The 23,489-nt window shown below is 40.4% G+C and overlaps 1 pseudogene; it reads right to left on the reverse strand.

Annotated features, from left to right (window-relative positions):
* Nucleotides 1-22,204, reverse strand: part of LOC124866641 — a 31,597-nt pseudogene extending 9,393 nt beyond the window's left edge.
* Between the last annotated feature and the right edge of the window lie 1,285 nt (nucleotides 22,205-23,489).

Below are 23,489 nucleotides of genomic sequence, written 5' to 3' on the forward strand. Positions count from 1 at the left end.
TGAAAGCAAAAGTATCCCTGCAATCTTCAGCTAAAGGCAGGCAAAAGAAAGCATTGGCCAGGTCAATGCATGTAAACCATGAATGTTCAGGATTAAGATTAGTGAGAGCAACATAAGGATTTGGAACAGGGACAGTAGGAGTGGACAGTGCTGCATTAACGGCCCTCAAATCGTGTGCCATTCTCCATTTCCCTGTTCCTTTTTTCTCAACTGGGAAAATAGGTGTATTCCACAAGGAGGAGTCAGCCGACTCTAATACACCTGCATTCCACAGCCCCTCTATTGTGCTCCTAATGCCCAGTTCAGCAGCGGGTTTATGAGGGTATTGGGACCTCCAGATTGGTTGATCAGAAGTAAGCTGAAAAGTAATAAGAGTACAGTGTATGAGACCTACGTCCGTGGGACCTTCTGCCCAGAGTGTGGAGGGCATGTTTTGTACAACTGCAGCTGCCAGTGGGTGATCTGATTTTTCTCTACCATGATGTCTGTCTAACTGTACATGTTCCAGGGTGCCTACATCTGTGGAATGATTAAGAATGCGACAAGTGTTCCTTGAAGGTGAATAGGAGAGGTTAGGAGTGGAAGAGAGATGCCAATCCTGTAGAGAGAGGGAGCGTTTTAACACACCCCCTAACTCACCTGCTTCATGTCCTGGATGGAGGGCTAAAGAAACGTGGGGAACGCTATCAGACCACATTTTAAACCAAACATCCTGTTCTTTGGTCAACCTGACAGAGGCAACTATGCCCTCTGGAGCTACATAAATATCAGTGGTGACAATGTCCCATGTCTCACCTTCCAGCTCATCAGCAAAGCTTTCCTGGTAGCATTCACAGTTATTTCTGTCATAAAACAGGGTGACATGCGGGGGGTCAGGAGGAGAAATGTAGGGTGCCAGGGTGGAGATCCAGGATTTCCACTGAAGGAAGGAAGAGAGAACACCTCTGCATGCTGTGGTTTCTGGGTGTAGCAAGACCCAGTAAATGTCAGCCATAGGATCAGAGAAGGGCTGGATTAAATACTGTTCATGTGAAAAGTGTGTGTTGCTGCCACATGAAAGTTGGGTGCAATTAGAAAGATGCACCTGCAGTCCATCTGAACCACACAGAATGGTTGCGCCCATTTTGATCAACATGTCTCTATCTAGTAAATTTACTGGTGTGTCTGCGGACACTAAGTAACTGTGGTTCAAAGTCTGCCCTCCTATTTCAGTTCTTAGGGGCTTGGTGTAAGGTAGGACCTGTTTAGCCCCAGAAAACCCCATGACAGTGGTAGTCCTTGTGGAGAGAGTGTTAGGAGGGGCTTGTTTGATGGTTGAGCATATAGCCCCAGTGTCCACTAGAAAAGGAAGACTTTGTCCATACACCGTCACGGACAGTAAGGAGTCCTCAGTCCCTCTGTCCGGGGGGTTCTGTGGGGACCCTCAGTGGTGGTCTGGCCAGAGACTGGGCTCATCCCAGGCTGGCAATTGGAGTGAAGGCTGCTGCTGTTGGCCTTCACGTGGCGGACCTCTCCCTCTGCGGGGGCGACCTGCTGGTCTTGCAAGTGGACCATGCCGTCCATTCTCTCCTTGAGGGTTCTTGTATGGACATTCACGAGACCAGTGGCCTGGCTCTTCACAGTAGTGGCACACATTAGCATTCCCCCCCCCTCCGTGGCGGTCCTCGCTGGAATCCCCTTCCCCTGGGCCCACCTCATCCCCTGAAACGACCAGCATGTCCCTGATGAGGACCAGAGGTCATAGGCCCCTGTACAAACGCATCCTGGTGGCCAGGAAATGGAGGAGCTCATGGTGGTTGGGACACAGCACCTTCATACATTATTTTGGTGGTTTTATTCTCTTTTTTCTTTTCCCCTGCTTTTTCTTTTGCTTCAGCTAACTGCATTTTTAGTAACTGAGTCTGCAACGCTTTAAGTTCTTCCTCATCCTTCTTATGTTCCTCTCTTATTTTAGATAAATGGTGAATTAAATGGCGATCCCACGTTCCAGTATCAGCCCCTGGTAAATCAGGATTGTCTTCCATGTTAGTTTTAACCTGAGTGGGTAAACCTCTTAACACAGCATGTCTGAACCAATCCCTCTGTGAACCCTCATTGGCTGGATTGGTTCCTGTTTGTGTTTGCCACATGGATTTACACTGGTCCAAATATTCTCTTGGATTGGTATTTGGATTCCATTCAAATTTAGGGATAGTGCGCCCCCTGGTTACAGGGTATAGCTCCCTCAGCGTGTCCCCTATGTCTTGGGCATGGAGAGAGAAATGAGCTGTGTCTGGGAAGAGAAGGGAGCGAGCATTCGCTTCAACCTCTCTACAGCTGTGTGGTTTCATGCAACCTGCTGCAATTGCACGGTAGTCCTCTGGAGCTAAAGATGTGCCTGCGGTAAGAGAATCTAATGTTTGCAACCAAATAGAAGCCCCCTCCGTTATGGGTGGGAGCTTGTCGCAGTAGAACCCAGGCTCCCCTCTTGATGCCACCTGACGGAGGACGCATGGTTGCATGGTTTGAGTTTCTGGTTGGGGGGCACTGCGCTCAGGTGTGTCTTCTGGTGGTTCATGCAGGGTTGAGATGGCTTCATCATTTTCCTGGGCCTCACATTCTACACTAGGAGTGAGTGAAGCCCAAGGAGTAGATGTCCGTGGTGGAAATATTCTATGAGGAAGTGTGGCATCAGGCTGCCAGTCACCATACACAGCAACAGTCACTGAGCCTACTTGCTTAGATGGGGCAGGTGTTGCCATGGTCATGCTTTGGGGTGAATAACCTGTGCAGGTTGGGGGTATGGTGTTGAGATGAAGTTAGAGTTGGGATGGGAATTGTTGCACCATCCAAGATTTCTCGCATTTTTCTAAACTTAAACCCATCTGGGCTTAAGAGCCAACAGAGAGTGCTTCAGAGCAAGCTGGATCAGGTACAGACAAAGAGTCTTGTGATTCAGATAAGAAATAAATTAAGTCCTTTTGTTCTTCTTGTGGAGCTGTAGGGGCGGGACAGTAGGTGAGTGCAGCCTGTGGGCTGGACAACCCACGAACAGTTACATGCCCTTTTTTGACATCAAGTACAGGGCACAGACCTGTGGGAGGAGATGTAGGAGGGGGAGGAGGCTGAGCAGATCTAGAGGGAGGTGCATAGGGTGGTGGTTTGTCAGCTACTTCCTTATTCCTGTCAGTGTGTGGTTCTGTATGTGTGGTGTCAGCTTTATCAAACATTGCATATTTACCACCCTGCCATATTAAAACCATCTGAGACCAAAATGTCTCATCTTTCGTTGCCTTATCTTTTACATCTTTCCATTTGCCTTTAAACCATCCACTATCTTTACATTTTTCCTCAGCCAACTCTCTTTCTTTCTTTGCCTTCTTCATATTCAGCCAAAACCATCTGCCAACATTTTTTCTGCTTTTTTCATCGGTTCCATTTTTTTCAACTTCTTCCTGTATTTTCTGATCCATTTTTTTAATCAACTTTTCTGCCTGTTTTTCTTCCTGTGTCTGCTGCACCAACTGCCTCACCATATACACCTGTTCCTTAAATGTTTTCCACACTGGTGCCTCTTCACCCCAACCTGAGTCATCTGTCTCCCGGTCAAACTCCCCGTCCATCTTACTGGACCGTAAAACTGTCTCACCAGACTATAAACACCCCACAAAGTCTTGACACCTTAATACTTGCTTGTCACATGAACATTCACACCCTTCCTTTCACTTTATTCATGCGCTGGTCAACTGAGGCCGTCCAGAAAATATGGCACGCTGTGTCCTTAGTATCTGGACTATTTTGAGAGTGACATACACACGTGTCAAGACACCTCAATTTTTCCCCAAACCAAGCAGCTTATCAGCATCCTGTCATTGTTGACACCAGTTAGGTTTCCATACAGGAATGCTGCAATCATTCACCTGCAATGAGAGTCTGGCGAACTGCTGCGCCTCTTTCCAGTCACACCGTAATTTCACACAAAGTCCCCTAACAAGTCTGTCTCACAGATTATCCCTTCTGTGAACAGCTCATCGATTTTATGTGTTTGTGTGTTTATGCACTTTTGATCTATTATTGGAGTGTACTAAACACACTCTCGTTTCTGTTATTCTAGCTGAATTATTTCACTCTGTACCAGAGGTTGATCCTGCAAATCACTTCTAGTTTTTACTTCTTTTTCTGCTATTTCTTGACAACCATGTTGAATTCCATCTTCAGGCGTGGGTAACAATGTTGCTGAGATTAAAGTGGTGCACCTTTCTATAGTTAAGTGTGGTTGTGACAGTAAAGTTGACATGCAGGACAAATGTCTAGCAGGTGATAGAAAGGTCATATTTGTTTGCAGTAATAATGCTGAAACTGCATGGGGAACTCTTAAAGTTAAAAGGTGAAATAACACTATTGTGGCACTGAATTCAACTGCCATTTTAGGCAGCAATTACAGCTCTCACACAATATGGTTGCACACACGCAACACTATCTAGTTTTGAAGAGAAATAGACTATTGGTTTCATTTTATCTCCATGTTGTTGAACCAGAACTGAAGTCATAAAATGTCCCTTACAATTTACCATCTGAACAAACGATTTACTATAGTCTGGTAATGCTAAAGCAGTACTGGAAACTAGAACTAGTTTTATGTTGGTAAATGCTTCTTCAGCTTCTAGACTCCATTTCAGTTCAGACGTCATTTTGAGCTCTTCCTCATACATTAGTTTGTTTAATGGAGTTACTATTTCTGCATAATTTGGCACCCAGTTTCTACAATAATTAGTTAGTCCAAGGAAGGACATCATTTGCTTTTTTGTTACTGGTTTTGGAGCTTGTAATATTGCAGTCTTTCTTTCTTCTACAATTGTGCGTCCCCCTGCGCTAAGATTATGACCTAAGTATTTAACCTCATTTTTACACAACTGAAGTTTCTTTTTACTAACTTTGTGTCCTTCTTCTGCTAAATGTTTTAATAATGCTATTGTGTCATTTTTACAGGTCTCCTCATCAGGAGAGGCTAATAGCACATCATCAACATATAATCAAACCTGACTACCTCCTGGAGGGTCAAACTTGGCCATACTTACACTCATTTCCTGAAAGTATATAGTTGGACTTTCACAGTAACCTTGAGGTAGTCTGGTATAAGTATATCTTTGTCCCTCAAAGGTGAATGCAAACCAGAACTGACTATCTTTATCTATAGGTACAGAGAAAAATGCATTACTTATATCAACTACAGTAAATATTCTAGCATCTGGTCTTAGGGAATTTAATAATGTATAAGGATCAGAAACACACGGTGCTCTCTGAACAACCGCATTATTAACTGCCTGTAAGTTTTGTACCATGCGCCATCCTGTTGATGGAGCTTGTTTTTTAACTGGAAAAATGAAGGTGTTACCTGGTGAATCCTCACATTTTATTATCACCTCTGCAGTTATTAAATCCTTTATTACTGGTTTTATTCCTTCACTTGCATCATGTTTCAAAGGGTATTGTTTTACTCTGGGCCTGTATTCTGTTTTTGCTCTGATTTGAACAGGTAACGCTCCTTTTATTAAACCTACATCAGTAGGGTCTTTTGACCATAACTTATCAGGGACTTCACTCAAGAACAGTTCCTCCTGTTCAGTAAGGAATATTTCTCATTGATGTTTGTATGCAAATGTTTCCCTTCCTGCACCGTCACCGTCCATAATAATGGCTTCCTAGTTAATCCTGTGGATGCACTGGTTTCTGTATTCATTGATGTTACAAACCAGTCTGTGGCATCTTTTCCCCTCTGCACTATTCTTCTCATATCCTGCTACTTGAGTTCTTTATCCTTGAATAAAGATATGTGTGGAGGTGTCCACATTTTGCAGAGCTTCTTAGTGTCTTCCTCTAACACTACTTCAGCAACTGACGTACTCTTCCTATCTGTATAAACATAAGTTACCATGACTTTAGTAGGGGTTACTTTAGTTAATGCTTCTTCATAAGTTTTATCTGGTCCAGGAGTATTTTTATACCACATGGTAATATGTAGATCATCTGGTGTCATCTGATCTTGTAGTCGAGTTATGACATTTCTTCCTTCTGTTAATAAAGCTGTCCCTATGTCTAGGGGTGGCTTATTCAGAACATCCAGTGAATAGTGGTAATAAGGTGGTCCTACTCCTTTTAACATGAAATAATCTCCTTGACTGAGTTCTGCTTTTCTCTTTACTACAATATGTCCTTCTGAGGTCTTAATTAATGCTAACCCCAGATGTAATAATCCATCTCGTCCCAATAGATTCACCGGACACTCAGGGAACATTAGAATAGATAGCTGACATGACTGTCCATTGGGATCTCTTATCCAAACTGGTTCAGACTCACAGACTTGTGTCAATTTTCCACTAGCTGACCTTACTGTTATTTGTTGATCACTAAATCTGGAATTTGGGATTGTTTCTCTACAGGTGGTCCTGCATGCTCTGGTATCACAAAGAAAAGTAATTGATTTTCCATTCAACAGTAAGTTAACTTCAGGTTTTATGCCATCTAGGGAGAGAAGGTCCTAGAAATTTAGGAGGATATCCTGCTGCTGTGTTTTTGGTTTTTGTTTTCATCAGTGTCTGAGGTACTAGGAACAATTTCACTTATTTTCTGTCCTAGTCATGCTGAATCATTATTTCTCCTCTCAGGACAGTCTCTGATCAGATGTCCTTCTCTCCCACAACACCAACACCCTGAGGTGTATTGTTTGTAATTTCCTCTGCTCACTCCTCCTCTCTGACACCTGCGGTTTTGTCCTCTGCCTCTAAATCCTCCTCTTCCTCTGTTGTTCTGATAATAAATCTGTTCTTCTTCTTCTTGCTGAAAAAAGGTGTTGACTATCTTTTTGGTTTTTTATCCTTCATTACTTTTTCTGCATGGAGGGCATGATTAACATAGTCTTCTAGATTTGCTGTGGGGAACCCTATAAAATGTCTCCTTACTCAGGTATTAATTGCATCCCTGGAACCAGCATGTAGTGCATTTTTTAACTGCTGTCAATAAGCTCCTTGCTCATCTTCTTGTAGACCACTATGTATTTTAAACACTTTTATCAGTCTAATCCTATATTCTTCAAAAGGTTCTTCATCTTTTTGTTTCACTCTGGCTATTTCTGTGTAGTCAGCTCTGCGTCTGTATCTAACTGTAAGCCTATTGATTAATCCCCTCATTCTGTTTGTTCTGCTGTTAAAAAGAGTAAAATATTTTCTAAGGTTACTCAGAAAAAACCCATGTCATGCCATGAACCTCCGTGACAAACTGTATCAACAGCCTCCAGCGTCTCAAACAATAAAAATTAAACACAAATAAAACATACATGAGGTACAGCCATGGTGGGGATGGATTTATTCACCAAAGGGAATCATTTTAGTCCATCCAATCCTGTCAAACCTCATCAGATCTTTGGTAGAAAACAAAAACTTTCCACCTACTCTTTTACTCCCTTTCTTTTGTCCTACTGTTTTACTTTTCAAGTCCATCAAAAATTACTTCTTAGCCCTCTGACCTTTTCTGCTTTCCACAAAAACCTCCATTCTTATCTCCTGCATCACATCTCTCTCTTTTAGTTACTTTTAACCAATAATCTACATTATCATAACCTTCTTTGTCCATTTTTCTTAAATCACGTGTACTTTTAAAGTACTTTTAATTATTGCATCCTATAAATTAACTAATTTTTTAGAGTTTAAACGACCATCATAATGATATGTGGTTATCCATTTATCTAAATATTTTTATTTTAATATTTTTATTTGATCCTGTGCTTCCATAAATTTCCAATCTTTGCATTGTTATTCATTTTTAGTTTATTTTTACTCACCCCTTTTCCCATTTTTTTTATTTATTTAAATTTGGTCCATCATATAAATACCTAGGGTATTCTAAATACTGGATTATTCTGCTCAGTAGGGTGACAGAAAAATCTCCTTTTGTGGTAATTCTCACTTCAACTCTTTTGAGTGGAGAAATCTTGCCTTTGCTTCCACAAAAGTTAGTCACTTACAATCCCACTGCTTTGGTATGAGGTAAAACCTAGTGGTTTAAATCCTCCATTCATTTCTCACATGCACACATTTTTAAACGTGCAATTTTCTTAGTATTTTTATTTAAATACTTAAATGCGGACTCTGCCATCCTTGAAATACGGAATTTTTCAGTATTACTTCTTAATACTTAAGAGGACTCCGCCGTCCTACTTGTACCTGTTAGGGCCTAGGATTCACAGGGTTTTATTTCACGCAATGACCCCCAGTCATTCGTCACACTTTTTAAACCAAACTCAACTCACCACTTTGTCTTCTCCTCTCTCTCAGAGTTCTGTCAGCCCAGCGGGCGGGCCGAGATCCAGTCCTGGAAAGGGTCTGAGAGTCTCCCTGATGGAGACTGCCGTGCGCACGGTCTTTACTGGAGTCCACCAACCCGCTGGAATCATCAGGCGTATTTGGAATCCGGCTCGAAGGACCAAATAATGTCAGGTTCAAACAACCTAAAATATTTATAACATCACAAAAAGAAGAGAAAGACAAAGAATTAGTTATTTACTTGCTGCGAGGAGAACGGACAGAGATGTGCTTTCAGTTACAAATCTCCTACCGCTCTGAAAAACATCTGTCCGTTCCTCTCTTTTTATTATCTTTGGGGGCTCCCTAGTTACAATAAACGTTGCTCTCTAAAGGATGGGAAAAACAGCTGCAACGTATACAGGTCATAAACACTAATGTCTTGTAACAACACACTTCTGCAGTCTCCACCATCTTAAGATCAGTGTCTCTTCTGTTCAGCACAATCAGCCTTCATCTTTATGACCTCCTCAACTGTGACTGCTTCCTTCTCAGCTCCAACTTTGATCCTTGCCTGCAGACAAACTCATCACATCCTTTACTCACACATACATCATGAAAGGTTATAAAATCAAATAGTCAAGTTAAAGAAAAGGAAATAATCTAAGATAAATCTATATACAATTATTCCAACAATAATTTAAGATAAATACGTCTTTTATGGTAAAGTAATGAGGCAAAGAGGTTAAAAGCAGTATGTTGATTAAGTTATTAAAAGGCATTTACATTCTGCATATTTACTTAAATCTTACAATGAGATCAGATGCGAGGCTCTTTCAACAAAAGGATTGTGAACCATCCGCAGAGAGACCATCTTAAACCGGGACGCTACAGGCCATAAAACTTAAAACGAGTCAGCCGAGCGAGCGATGACACTGGAAGAGAAGGAGATACCGTTCCAGTTCGAAAGAAGACTGGAGCGGAAAGCCCGGCACTTTTTGTGACCGAGCAAAAGTTCTGGAAAAAGGAAGAGAAGAACAAAGAGCGCGCTGATGTCCGACTAACCACAGGAATCAGAAGGTGGCCTGCATGATGATAAATTGTCAGTGGAAAGAACACACCAGTTTAAGCAGGCTCTTGATTGAGCAGCTAAGGCTGAGAAGGACTTGAGATACTGATGAAAAACCAGCAGCCATCTAAGAAATGTAGGATGACGATGAGGGATGGATAGTTATTAAATTTATTCTATGCTCAGGTGAAACTAAGCAGCTGGCGACTCTGAAAAGCTTAGAGGCGGCTGTGAGCGCCAATAGAGGATCCTAAGAAACGTTAGGAACAGCCTTTATTAATATTATGCAGAGCTGATTTTTTATTTATTTTTTTCATAGATACCATAAAGATAAGAATACAAATCGACACGCATACGGGGATAAATGGCCTAAGGTTTGACATGAATGACCTGTGGCAGGGGCTCTGGGTTTTTTAAAGGGAGTAGCCGATAACTGATTCATTAAAATGCAGCAGCACACTTAGATTAAAAATGGACACCAGCTACTACACAATCTATCAGACAGACACCGCAATGGTGACACTTAGTCTACTGATAAACACTAGGGGAGTGCACAGCTAATGCTTTGGAGTGCCAGATATAAAACTACATGTGACCGTCTTCGGGGCTCTTTGTCAACCTTTCACATACGGCGATGATCCGAGATAGGAGCCTCAGCGCTGATCTCTGTAATCATTCCTCTGCTTAATTTAGAATAAAAGAGCAGAAAGTTAGAAGTTGTTTGAGAATCGTCCTTTAAGAGTTAGTTTTAGAGAGTGTGATCACTTCTGAGGACCAAGGACCGGAGAAACTCCGTGAGTTCTTGAGGCATTTTCCACTTGCCCAGAGCTGAGACAAGGAAGAAATGAGCCATCAAGCGAGGCGAGCGCTCCTACGAGCGATAAGGGAGGAAGGATTATGAGAGTCTGTCACGAACAGTGTGAGGAGGCATTGGAGTTGTCACAGCTGAAGGTCCTTTAAAAATAAGCTGTCGGAAGGTGATTGGATGGAGAATCAGATGGACAGGATGCTGATTGGAAGGCCGGGAGACGCACAGAAGAGTCATTGGAAGGTGGAGACGGTGAAGGTGAGTCTTTCATTCTGAATTTTCGTCTAAACTCCACGTGCCGCCGTACTGAAACACCATGACACTCCTCTTCATCTGAGGGTAATTATGAGACCTTCATTTCACTAGAGGGTTTTGTTATTATCCTTTGAGAAGAAAAACGTCCAATTTGGTGGAAGGTTTCCTTCTTTATTGACATGATGGCTCAAGATGCTGACTTAGTTCATGTCAAAGAGTCTAAAACGTCTCAGTTGTCAAGCAGGTAGCATTTCACAGCCTCCATCAGAAAACCTACTGATGACAAAACACATTTTCCATTCTGTCAGAGTTAGAGATACTGATAAACTCAGAGAAGGTATGAATAAAGACATAAGCGAGTCACAGTCCGGAGTCCCGCGGCCCACGGACCGGTTACCCACACAGAATTTACTGTGGAGGATTTTGGTTCGCCAGACGAGCTGGAGGCTGCATGCAGACTTAACCCATCAGTCAGGCACCGGGTTCCTCCGAACAGGGACACCTGTGATCCGGCTCGAAGGACCAAAGAAATGTCAGAGTTAGACAAAATGATAAACTCAGAGAAGGTATGAATGAAGACACAAGCAAGTCACAGTTATCTTTGGCTGCCAGGTAGAGACAGTTCATTCTCTCAGAGGAGCTGATCTGTGTCACAGCCTTTTATGAAAGAAAGGAAAAACACTCATGTTACAGCGTTGTGGGTCTGGCTACACACAGTTTCACAAATACAAGTCCTACTGAATAAAACTGGTTCTGTCCAGGTACTGATACAGCTCACACGTCCACATCTGGCATCCAAGGACACGGAGATTAGCTGGGGTGAGAACAGACTGCTTCCCAAACTCCTCCACACACAAGTTCCTGCCCAGTCTGCATAGCAACCACCCAAATGCAATTTTAAGACAAGATGACAATTCTGTTAATAATTCACAAAAGCAAAGATCAAAAATCTGAAAAGTATTCAAACCACTTCTATCAAAGTTCACCAAACTAAATAAATGAAAATGTCTTTTAATGGTAAATCATAAGGATAAAGAACCTTTTTAAACTAAGTAATTCATAATACAAATCTTCCAACATATTCCTAAATGTCAGCATTAATACTCTTGATAGTCTACCTCACCTCCTGTGTAGCGAGAGAAGTTTGCAAAGAAATACATGATTTATGCAGTATGACTTATTAAAATGCATCTGGCTTGAAAAGAAAAAAATCTGACTACTAATGCACACCATTATAATTTAAAACTTCCCTTTGTAGTTTGTGTTTCATCAGCGCAGGCTGTGATGAAATGATGGTGACACTAGATGTTAATGTGAAAATTAAAACGTGCATGAGATTCAGTTTCAGAACAGGAACATCTGAAAAGCGTTTACGTGGGTTCTTAGCAAAGTTCAGCGATTTTCCTCCAACATAATGGCAGCAATGAACTCTGGGAAATAATCTGAAATTTATTTGTTGGGTCTGTTATAGAGAATATAATTGTCCACCTTTTCAAACTAAGGCTTGAATCTAGAAATCACCTTAATAGAGCCTTGTCTGACAATGTGGCATTTTGGGAAAATATTCTGTGGACTGAGACAGAGAAAGTTTCCAACCAGAACAAGCTCGTCTGTGGTGGGAAAACATTCCCAGATCTGAGCTCAGACGTCCGACACAAATCAAAAGCATAAAGTTAAAGAACAAATGTTTATTTTCTTGACTGGAGCTGATCTTTTCAGAGGAGATGGATGTTCCCAGTAAGAGCAGAACTCCAAGTGATTTCACAGCTCTCAATAATTAATACATACAGAGGAGCGCTGAATTATTGAAGTCAGCTGTTAGTACAATGAAATCTCCAGCTCTGAGAACTCTTTTTATCAAATGGAGAACGGGAGATGTTTGTGTGGGCTGGATGCATGCTCTTAGCTTGTTTTATCTGAATTAAACTCATAAACAGGTTTACTGGTTGAGATACACAAGAAGAATTTGACTTTGAGTCTCTCATGGCCTGCGGTCAAGTCTGAGCTTTAACTTTGAGCGAATTTGTTCTGCAGCTATTATTTACTCTGAACATCTGTTCTGTAGGCTGCTCCGTGGCACTGTTGCCCTGCTGCAAGAAGGTCTTGGGTTCAGGTCCCAGCCCTTTCTACTAGGAGTTTGCATGTTTGCTTCATGCATGTGTGGGTTCTCTCCAGGAACTCCAGCTTCTTCCCACAGTCCACAGATAACTGGTCTTTCTAAATGTCACTTGGGATGGAGTGTGTGCGTGAATAACTGTTTGTTCTGCATGTTTCTGTGTTGCGCCCTGTCCAGATTATAATCCACACCTCGCCATAGACAGGCGGAGGCCGGAGAGAAGCACCAGCCCCTGCTATATGGGTGCCAGGGCTTTCACATTATTTTTGTAAACATCAGTATGGAGAGACTCTCAAGGCAGATGTGGTGCTGTCATTGATTCCCTCTCCTCTTTTGATTTCTGAATGGCCAGAGGGCGCTCAGAGGTGGAGATAAATGTTATGTGAAAGAGGCTATAGACAATGAATGGATGGACAGATTATACAGTGTCTGAGGCTGAGATCTGTTCTTTACAGAAAACAATAAAAACGTATGGCTGGGACACTGAGGCACTGAGGAATTTCAATGAGTTAATAAGAGAAAAAAGAACAGTTTAAATAAATGGACGCATTTAATCGGCCTGAGGATTGTAAACCCATATGCCGTCAGAACTGGTGTTTAAATAAGTAAATATCAGATGTCAGAGTGCAAGGGAATGCAGCACATAATGATTCGTCAGCTTAACCTTCAGTAACCGGCTGGATAAAACAGTGGTTCTCAGCCCTGGCCCTCAGCAGTGGGGCCCCCAGAAGTTTTTTACAGGGGGCCACGTGGGGCCATTACAAATCTCAGGGTGGCATACCAAAATAAAAACCAATGACTGACTTTAAAGAATGATGTGATGTAGTGCTGTTACTATATAACTGGAATCACTAGAAATCAGCACTTAGTTTCCCAGCCTACACCTATTTTCATTTGTTTGGGATTTTGTTTTTTACAGATTCAGAAACATTAAAAAATTATATTGCAGACTTCTAAAAGTGTTTCTGCAGGAACAAAAGTACAATGAGAGTTGGTAAAAGGAATAGGCAGGTGCATTCGCTGACAATCAACCAACAACTTACTACATGTGGCTGAGTGGGTAAAGTAGTCGTCTTGCTATCCAAAAGTTATGGGTTTGATTCCAACTTCCTTCTGTTACATGTTAATGTGCCCCTGGGCAAGTAATAAAGTACTTAACCCCGAGTCTCACACTGATATGTGTATGAATGTATGAATGGGTGAATGTAGTTCTAGTGTAAAGTGCTCTGAATGCTCGGTATGGTTAGAAAAGTACTGTATAAAATTTCATCCATTTAGAAAAATAGGAAGTGTGAAGCTGCTGGTTTTCTTGCTCCAAGACAATTTGGATTAACATCTGGATCTGTATGATTAGACAAACCAATGTTCCAATTTCCACTGAATCAAGGTTGAAATTGCTGTAAAAGCTCATAATCCAATTTTATATTTTGGTTCAGTTAATACAAATTTATTGGAGTTGAAAAAACGTTGGAAATCATTTTAAATATTGGCATGTGATAAAAAAAGAAAATGTTTTAATTATAAAGCCTCTAATTGATGAAGTTGTTTTGTTTTTTTATCACCCCCCACCCCCACCCACCCCACCACATAAAAAGTATGTTATTAACATAAAGTCAATAAAATTGAAGATCTAAAAACTTTGCTGCCGAATCCAACTGTAAAACAGTCTTGTAATTCACGGTTTGACCTCATGGTGGCAGTATGGCCTTTTACCATTTGAAGCCATAAAACTTTAAATGAACAATCATATGGACACAGTTTGATTTTCTCGAAAGATCTAGAGTAACAAGCAGGAATTTTCTAAATCCAGATAAATGTAAAAGACAATTACTACAAAATAATGTCTGAAATCCAATGAAGGTGATCCTAATGCTGCTAATAGTATAAATGATCAAGAGTATAAAGTATGAAGACATTCAGCGCTTTCAGGATATGTTGGCTGTGACTTTAACTATAAAGGTAGTATGCCAGTTAACCTCTTGTATAACTGTCTGAGACATTTAGTTTAATTTATGAGGTTGCATTGAATTCATGAAAAAAATAAATGATGAAGCTGGTAAAATAATAATAAATGTTGTTTGTAATGCACTTTAGGCCAAATCTTTAGAAGGCATTATTGTTTAGATTGTAGCCAACTTCTGATGGCTACTTATATCAAGATAATGCAACATGTCCCAACTCTAAAATCATTTTAATCCTGTTTCAATCAGTCAAAACTTTATTTATAAAGTGCTTTTACATACCATTAGGCAACCTAATGAATAGAAATACAAGAGAAAATCATATAAACAGTGAGCTGCTTATATGAAAACAAAAGAATACATTAAACAATAAAAAATAAAAGAATGCAAGAAATGGTCTACTAATCCTATCTGGTGCTAAAATCCAGTGTAAAAAGATGGGTTTTCAAAAGAAATTTAAATTCATGAAGAGTTTTGGCAGAACGTTCCAGAGTTTAGGAGCTGTGGCTGAGAAGGTTCTGTCTTCCCAGTCACAAGTTGGGTCCTAGGAACCACCAAGAGCAGTTGATCTCCAGATCTCAGAGCTCTACAGGGAGGATAAATACGTAGAGCTCAGAAAGATGAGGAGGCCGCAGACCATTTAAACACCAAGAGTAAAATATTAAAACAATTCTTTTAAAATCAGGCAGCCAGTGAAGAGAATACAACAATGGGCTAATGTGCTTACACCATCTGTTAACAGGTGGGCAGCTGAACGTTGGACCAGCTGGAGACGGTGGAGGAGAAACTAATCTCACCATAAAGGAAGTTTTCCAGTCTAGAAAAGATTGCATGAATGACCCATTCAAGGGCATCGTGAGGAAAACAAGACTTGGTTTGGTTAATTAGCCTCAGATTATAAAAACTAGACTGCACTACTACACTTACCTGTCTGTCAATGTTAAAGGTATTATCAGAAATAACCCCAAGATTCCTAATAAAAAGGAGAGTCTGGTGAGTCCAGGGAGTGGTCAGCATTGCTCCATCCTGTCAGCAGGTCAGTTTTTCCAAACCCAATGACCTCTGTGAGGAGGTTTAGCTCCGTCCGTTATTTTAAAATCCTGTAAGCACTTCTGGAAAGTCTCTATACAATAGGCTCCACATTATTTTAAAGGTAAATTAATCTGGGTGTCATCTGCATAACAATTAAATGACTTTTTTTTTTTTTTATGGACCCCAGTGGAAGCAAGTAGATGGAAAATAAAATAAGGTCTAAAATTGAGCCTTGAGGCACCCCACATTTAGGTGGGGCCTCTGAGGTAGAAAACTGTCCAAGTTGGACAGAAAATTTGCCATTAGACCCATTTAGGTAGTATGCCCTTCACACCTACAGACAGCTACAAACATGACCATACAATCTCATACATCCACATCCACTGTGTCTAAGACAGCAGTGAGATCAATAAGAATTAAAACAACAGAAGCTCCAGAATCACCTGGACAGTATGAAGGCCTCAGGTGTTGAGCTATTTCAGAAATCAGAGAGATGGTCACAGGCATAAAATGTTCTAGAACTGCAGGCGAAATAACAGGATCAGGGGTGCAAAGGGAGGGGAAAAACCTGACAGCACTCACTATATCAGTAAAAAACATTAAAACTTGTTTTTTGAACATGACAATGAGTTAACTGAACTCCATTGGCCTCCACCATCACCAGAGCTGTGGAAGAAGAGTCTCTGAGGAGTGCCTGCAATGATAGATTAAGGCAGCTTTGAAGACACAAGGACTCCAACCTGGTATTTGCACAGTGTCCCTAATAAAGTGGCCGGTACTTTGTACTTTGGTTCTGCACTCCTATTAAACACCGCGGCAATGAATTAATGGGGTTAATGCCCGTCCCTACTAGACTGACCTGCCCTGGATATCTGAATATTTTATAACTACACAACTTTCAGTCTTTACAGGACAAAACTTGGAGTTCATCCTAACAGGTTGGATTTTTGTTTCACTGCTGAAAGACTGAAGGTTCCTGCTGACAGATAACTGACTACAGTTTGTCAAACCAGCTCAACCAAAAACTCCTACGAAGGCAACAGATTGCAGATTAAATAAACACACCGCTCGGTGGCAGCAACAGAAGACATTCTCAGTGATAATAAAAGTGATATTTCCTTTCCTTTACAATGTAGGTCACCACTGTCAGTGTGTGAATGTGTGTACGAAAGGGTGGATGAATGGTGGATGACTGAATGTAGTGTGAAGCGCTTTGGGTCTCTGGGGAATTGATAAAGCGCTATGCAAGTAAAGCCATTTACCATTTACTTTCTGCTTCACCTAAATATGTAAAAATATTTAGAAATATATAACATTTGCCTCATAGGTGAATTTCTCCAATGAAATCTTGGCTTGGATCACCTAAATGATCCAGAATGTTTTTTACACTCATATTCATCCATATTCTCCATGTTTTCCTGAGGACCAAGAGCAAATCTTTGGTTTTATCATCATTGCCTCTACAACACTTAATCAATGTTCTCCTATCCTCACATCTTCTATTGTTCTCATGATTATTTAAAGCCTTTTTATTAAAAAAAAAACAACAACAATAAAAACAGGAAAAACATTCCCAAACACCTAGCACAAATGTTCCACTGCAGCATCTGATGGACTGATTTTTGACTCTCAACTTTTTGTTATCACTGAATAAATTGTGAATATTTGTTCGTCTGCGGGAGGCCACCGAAACACAGATCAGGCACAATCAGCTTGTCCACATTTATGCATTATTCAACCTTATTTTAGCTGCACAGTTCACTAATCACTGTCAAGCTGGTGTCAAACCAGTTAGCATGGTCTAATATTCTTTGTAGTTTTATGCAAACTGCATTAAAAATGAGAGATCGTCTTACTGGTCTGGTTCCACCCGTTCCTTCTGCAGCTGGAGAATTTCCCATTTAACTTTTTCTTTTCTGCACAACTAAAATTAGCTCTTCGTCCACGTTCATGATCTCCAAGTTTTTACCATTAAAATTTTAGAAGCTCCATGTTCTTTAATCACCAACATAGGATGTAAAAATGATAAATACTGAAGGAATCTTTTATTTTCACTGGTCAACAGTACTGAACTGATTTTTTTAAGTCTCTCCAAATCTGCACACGATCCATATTTTCCCGCGTTGTGGTGGCGATAATCTTGGAGTAACCACAGCGGTTGTATTTTATGGGAAATACACTGAAGTAGAACCACTTTGCTGGTTCTGTTGGATGGATACCCAGATGCCTCATACACAAGCCCAAATGTACGTCTAGCAAAGACACAATGTAACTGTTGGGATTATGAATCTGAGAATATTATTTAATATTAATATTTTAATATTTTATCAAATAATATTCCGGTCTGTTAAGGGTTGTCCTGTGAATACCAGCCCAGTAAGGTGATGGTATTAGGACAAAATAGAAAGGTGTGAGATGAGCTCTGACATTATTGAACAGCATAAACTCTGCACATATATGGAATAAATTCACACAATTTCTTAAAATACAAGAATTTATTAACAAAAATAAGTCAACTCAAAGTCAAACATATTTCAATCAACAAACTCTTTACTTTGCTAAAACAATCCAACTAAACTACCAAGCAGAATTAAAGAATAATGAAGACTAATGGACTATGTACAATATAAACAAGTTGATTAAAGATGATTGATAATTATGACCAAAAGAGTGATGAAACATTACCATGCAATGTTTATGTTTGAGAACCAAGGATTATCTTGAAGAATCTGGAAATTAAGTTAAGTTAGTCTTGGAACTAACTTAGAAAATAATCAGCAACGTTTAGACAATCATTCACAATGTAGGATCAGATAAAATATTATTTTAATAAAATAATGTTTTAAATAATGATCTGCTGAATAAAACCAACCTTCTGGATGACTAATTCTCAACGGTGTCTAATTAGCTGCCTTTATTTATTAAAATAATATTTAAAGAAATATTATTAAAGGAAATGGTAAAATATTTAAGGGAATATTTTGGAAAAGAACCAAATCTTTCTGGAGAAATGGGGCTTAATTGTGTTTACTTAGTTATCAAATTCAGTAAAATGATGTTAGGGACACATTATTTACTTGAAAACTAAACCTTTCTGGGTAAATATTATTTGGCAGAAAACTTCTATGTCCTTACTTGTTAGCAGTTGAAGCTATAACAAAAAAGCTGATAGCTTAGCGCCAGAATCAAAACCACACCCAAAATACCGTCAATAAAAAGGTTAAAATGCATAAGCACGGACGGCGCGTTATGATCAATCTTCTGTTTAAAATCACCCTTTAATAAAGTTTGTCTTAACTTTAAAAACACACAAACACAGAACACCAACTGAACACGTGTGCTGCAGATATTCTGCTAGCACCAAGATAGCTGAGTTCAACACAAACAAAACCAAATTTCATAAAAATGAAAAACATTTAGATCATTTCAATCTAAATCTTTCTATATTATTCTGCTCAAACATTTAACCTCATGAACTGTGGTGAGGAACGTTGTCCAAGGCGACAAAGTTTGAAGAAGGGGGGGGGGGTTAAAATTAGCTGTGGAAGAAAGACGGCTCGTTGTGTCCGCCAACCACACTGCACGTTACCATGGTGATGCGGTCTCTGCTGTCTTCCTTCCAGACTGGGAGACCGCGTCTCTGCAGGGGCTTCTCTGGAACTGCGTTTGCTTCTGCAGGGCTCGGAGAGAAAGTCAGCAATGCTTATACCTTCATTTCCCCTTTTTATGAATGAATACTGGGTACATCAACAGTTATTCACTCGTACTTATCTTAGTGTCATATGATCGCATGATCTTATGACACTCTTGGATCCAGTTGAAGAGTTATGTCTTTTTTGCCAGCAAAGAGACATCAGCGTGCTGTTCCTCTCCGATCCCGGTCCTGCAAAGAGGAACAGTGGAAGAGGTCGGCTTGTTGGAGAAGGGGTGCTCTTATTCAGAGAGTGGCATCATGGGAACTTCGCTGTTACAGTTTGCTTGGCTGTTGCCGGAAGTAGGTTACTGCAATTTATTTTGAAAGTTCCATAAAAATCCATACCGGAGTTTAATGTTGAAATCCATGGCTGGGTCCCAACACAGTCAACAATCGTTAGCTTCCAGCTAACCTCCGTAGCTGTGGATGAAAGACAGCTTGTTGTGTCCGCCAACCAACTGCACATTACCGTAACCACGGTGATGCGGCTCCTGTTGTCGTCCTTTCAGACTCGGCTTGTAGAGACTGCGTCTCTGCAGGAGATTCTATTGAACAGTTTGCTTCTGCAGGCCTCACAGACAAAGTGAAGCAATGCTTATACCTTAATTTCTTCTCTTTATGAATGAAATCATCGGGTACACAAACAGTGATTCACTCGTACTTAACTTGTGCATATGATCGCGTGATCTTATGACATCCTTGGATCCAGTTTGAAGAGTTAATGTCTGTTTGCCAGCAAAGAGACATTAGCGCGCTGTTTCTCCAGCCTCGCACGGAGTCCGGATGGTAGAGAAAGGAACATTGGAAAGGTGGGGGTTCTATACGGCCAGTAGCATCAATGGAAGTCCGCTGCTACCCCCCTTTCACCTTCTGAAGTTGTGCTGGAAGTCGGTTAAATGCAATTTATTTTGAAAGTTCCAGAGTTTCAATGTTGAAATCCATGGCTGTGGTCCCAGCATCCCCCCTTTTAGTTCCAAAGAATGGGATGAAGTTCACAGTCTTTGGGGCTAACAATCCGTCCTCAGCCATGAGAATAGAGTCACTGGGGTCCAGTAGGTAGGCAGAGTTCAACAGTTAATTTTTGGTTTCGGTAACGTGCAGTTGGTTGGCGGACACAACGAGCCGTCTTTCATCCACAGCTACGGACGTTTCTTCAAACTTTGTCGTCGCCCGGACAACTCCTCAACACGTTCGTACGAGGTTTGGTGTTTGGCCAGAATAATATAGAAGGATTTAAATTGAAATGATCTAAACGTTTTTCATTTTATGAACTTTGGTTTTGTTTGTGTTGAACTCAGCTATCTTAGTGCTAGCAGAATATCTGCAGCACACGTGTTCAGGTTGTGTTCTGTGTTTGTGTGTTTTTAAAGTTAAGACAAACTTTATTTAAAGGGTGATTTTAAACACAGAAGATTGATCATAACGCGCCATCCGCGCATATGCATTTTAACCCTTTTTATTAACGGTATTTTAAAGGTGTGTGTTTGATTCTGGTGCTAAGCTATCAGCTTCTTTCTGATCTTGCATTGTGAATGGTTGTCTAAAGGTTTGCTGATTATTTCCTAAGTTGGTTCCAAGACTAACTTAACTTCATTTCCAGATTCTTCAAGATAATCCTTGGTTCTCAAACATAAACATTGCATGGTAATTTCTCCAGAAAGATTTGGTTATTTTCCAAAATATTCCCTTAAATATTTTACCATTTCCTTTAATAATATTTCTTTAAATATTATTTCAATAAATAAAGGCAGCTAATGAGACCCCGTTGAGAATTAGTCATCCAGAAGGTTGGTTTTATTCAGCAGATCATTCTTTAAAACATTATTTTATTAAAATAATATTTTATCTGATCTTGCATTGTGAATGGTTGTCTAAATGTTTGCTGATTATTTTCTAAGTTGGTTCCAAGACTAACTTAACTTCATTTCCAGATTCTTCAAGATAATCCTTGGTTCTCAAACATAAACATTGCATGGTAATGTTGCATCACTCTTTTTGGTCATAATTATCAATCATCTTTAATCAACTTGTTTATATTGTACATAGCCCATTAGTCTTCATTATTCTTTAATTCTGCTTGGTAGTTTAGTTGAATTATTTTAGCAAAGTAAAGAGTTTGTTGATTGAAATATGTTTGACTTTGAGTTGACTTATTTTTGTTCATAAATTCTTGTATTTTAAGAAATTGTGTGAATTTATTACATATATGTGCAGAGTTTATGCTGTTCAATAATGTCAGAGCTCGTCTCACACCTTTCTATTTTGTCCTAATACCATCGCCTTACTGGGCTGGTAATCACAGGACAATCCTTAACAGACCCAAATGTTATTTGATAAATTATTAATATTAAATATTAAAATATTAAATAATATTCTCATATTCCTAATCACAACATAACCCAGACCCAAAGCATTGAGAGGGTAAACAGGATCGCTGAGGATGTCCTCAGGCACATAGAAATTGGACTTGGGATCCCTCAAGACCTGTCCTCCATGTGCCACCAGGCCGGTCATGAAGTTTGTCCTCGGAGCGTTTAGGAGCACGGTGACAAGATTAGGCACATTTAGAAACATGTCTGAATCAATTTTCATGCCATAAGCGGTGCTGGAACATAAAGAGTTCAGCCACTCCAGCATCACCATGGTCTTTATGGTCAGGTTCTTGTAGCAGTCCATACAGTTACTCTGGATGAGGTCATGATGGTCTTTGCTCTTCTGCAGCAGCTGCTGGTGGACCTGCAGTCTGCAGTCTGCATCCCCAGCAGGAAGAAGAGCCTCACCACTTGACCGTGAACCAGCTTCTCGGTTCCCCAGGTGCAGCGGATGATGTCGCGGTGAGCTCGATTGTGTGGTGCCACTTGTACGATCAGCACCATAAACGGCTTCTCCTGCTCACATTTTTGAGGCTCATTGATGGTAAATTGGTACTCATAGGGGTACTCCACCAAGTATGGTCCAGGAGATACGTAAGGAGGCGGTGCCTGTCGGGTTGTTTATGGTTTTAGCATCTTCTGCACCACCCAAGATGAATATCTCCTCTGCAGTTCCTCGGCTCGGGTGAAACGTTCCGATGGTGAAGATGTGCCGCTGTCACGGCCTCAAATAAGCTGCTTGAGACAGAGCTTTGTTTCATTAGGGAAGGAGAGTATTGTTGGATGATTTTGGAACAGCCATTTAGGGTTCCACTCCGGTGCCATGTCCCCGTTTGTGCAGAAGAAAAAAAAAAACAACTCCAAGAACCAAACAGAAGAAGACGCTGCGGTTTCGTGACAAAGTAAAACATCTGTTTTCTGAAGGTCTTACACTGTTCTTCATTTTCTGCCTGGAAAATAAATAAAAGCTTTATTTTAACATTTACCTTTCTGAATTGCCAAAGCATACAGTTAATAGCATAAAAACTTATAAATGCATAATAAAAGGTTTCTTTCATGATTTGTTTCGCCTATTATTCTGTTTTCAACATTTATTTCCTAGAGCAGTCAGTCCTGCAGAGAGAAAACCTTAGAAAATGTTCCTTGGTCTTTCCATTCCAGAACTGCTCTCCAACGGGATGCTGCTCTAAATGTGAGCAGGTAACCAAGGCTCTGTGTTTCTGCTCCTACCATCACTTTTATTTGCTTCTGCCTAAACCAATCAGGATGCGCTCAGGAACACATCCTTACACCTGAGCTGCTTATCCGGTATGCCAGGTGTGACACTGATTTGTGTGAATCAGATCCAACCAGTGAACTTCTCATCCAGTGTAAACTTTGATTAAACCAGTAGATTCCAGTTGTGTGATCTTCAAATGCTTATAGTGTGTTTGTCTGGTTCACTTCTCATTGATCTGGATCCACAACTTCCTTCCACCTCAGGCAAAGTGCTGGTACATCCATGGACTATTGAATAATCCCCATTTATCTTTTTAACAATGTTTGTCTTTTTTATCTCTGCCAATCAAACCCATCCAAGTTCTTTTTGTCCCCAGGTTGTACCCATACCACAGGGGTGAACCCAGTGGTATGGGTACAACATCTCAGTTTGGGTTCATCATAATGGAAAATTGTTCCTACAGTTTTTCCTAATTAAACTGGGTGGTCTCTATTTTCATTGAGAAAGCATGAAAATATGATCCTGCACTTCAAGGTGTGTCTGATCCATGAAAGAGAAAATACATATATAAACCAATCCGAACAGTCTTATCATTTAATTGTAGGAGGGCGGGACCTCTGTTTGTAACATAAATCAGGAATGTAGGATGTCAACAAGTAGTTTTTTATTACTTCAACTCTGATGGAC

The sequence above is a fragment of the Girardinichthys multiradiatus genome, chromosome 4 (assembly GCF_021462225.1).
Source record: "Girardinichthys multiradiatus isolate DD_20200921_A chromosome 4, DD_fGirMul_XY1, whole genome shotgun sequence".
In the NCBI taxonomy this organism is placed as follows: domain Eukaryota; kingdom Metazoa; phylum Chordata; class Actinopteri; order Cyprinodontiformes; family Goodeidae; genus Girardinichthys; species Girardinichthys multiradiatus.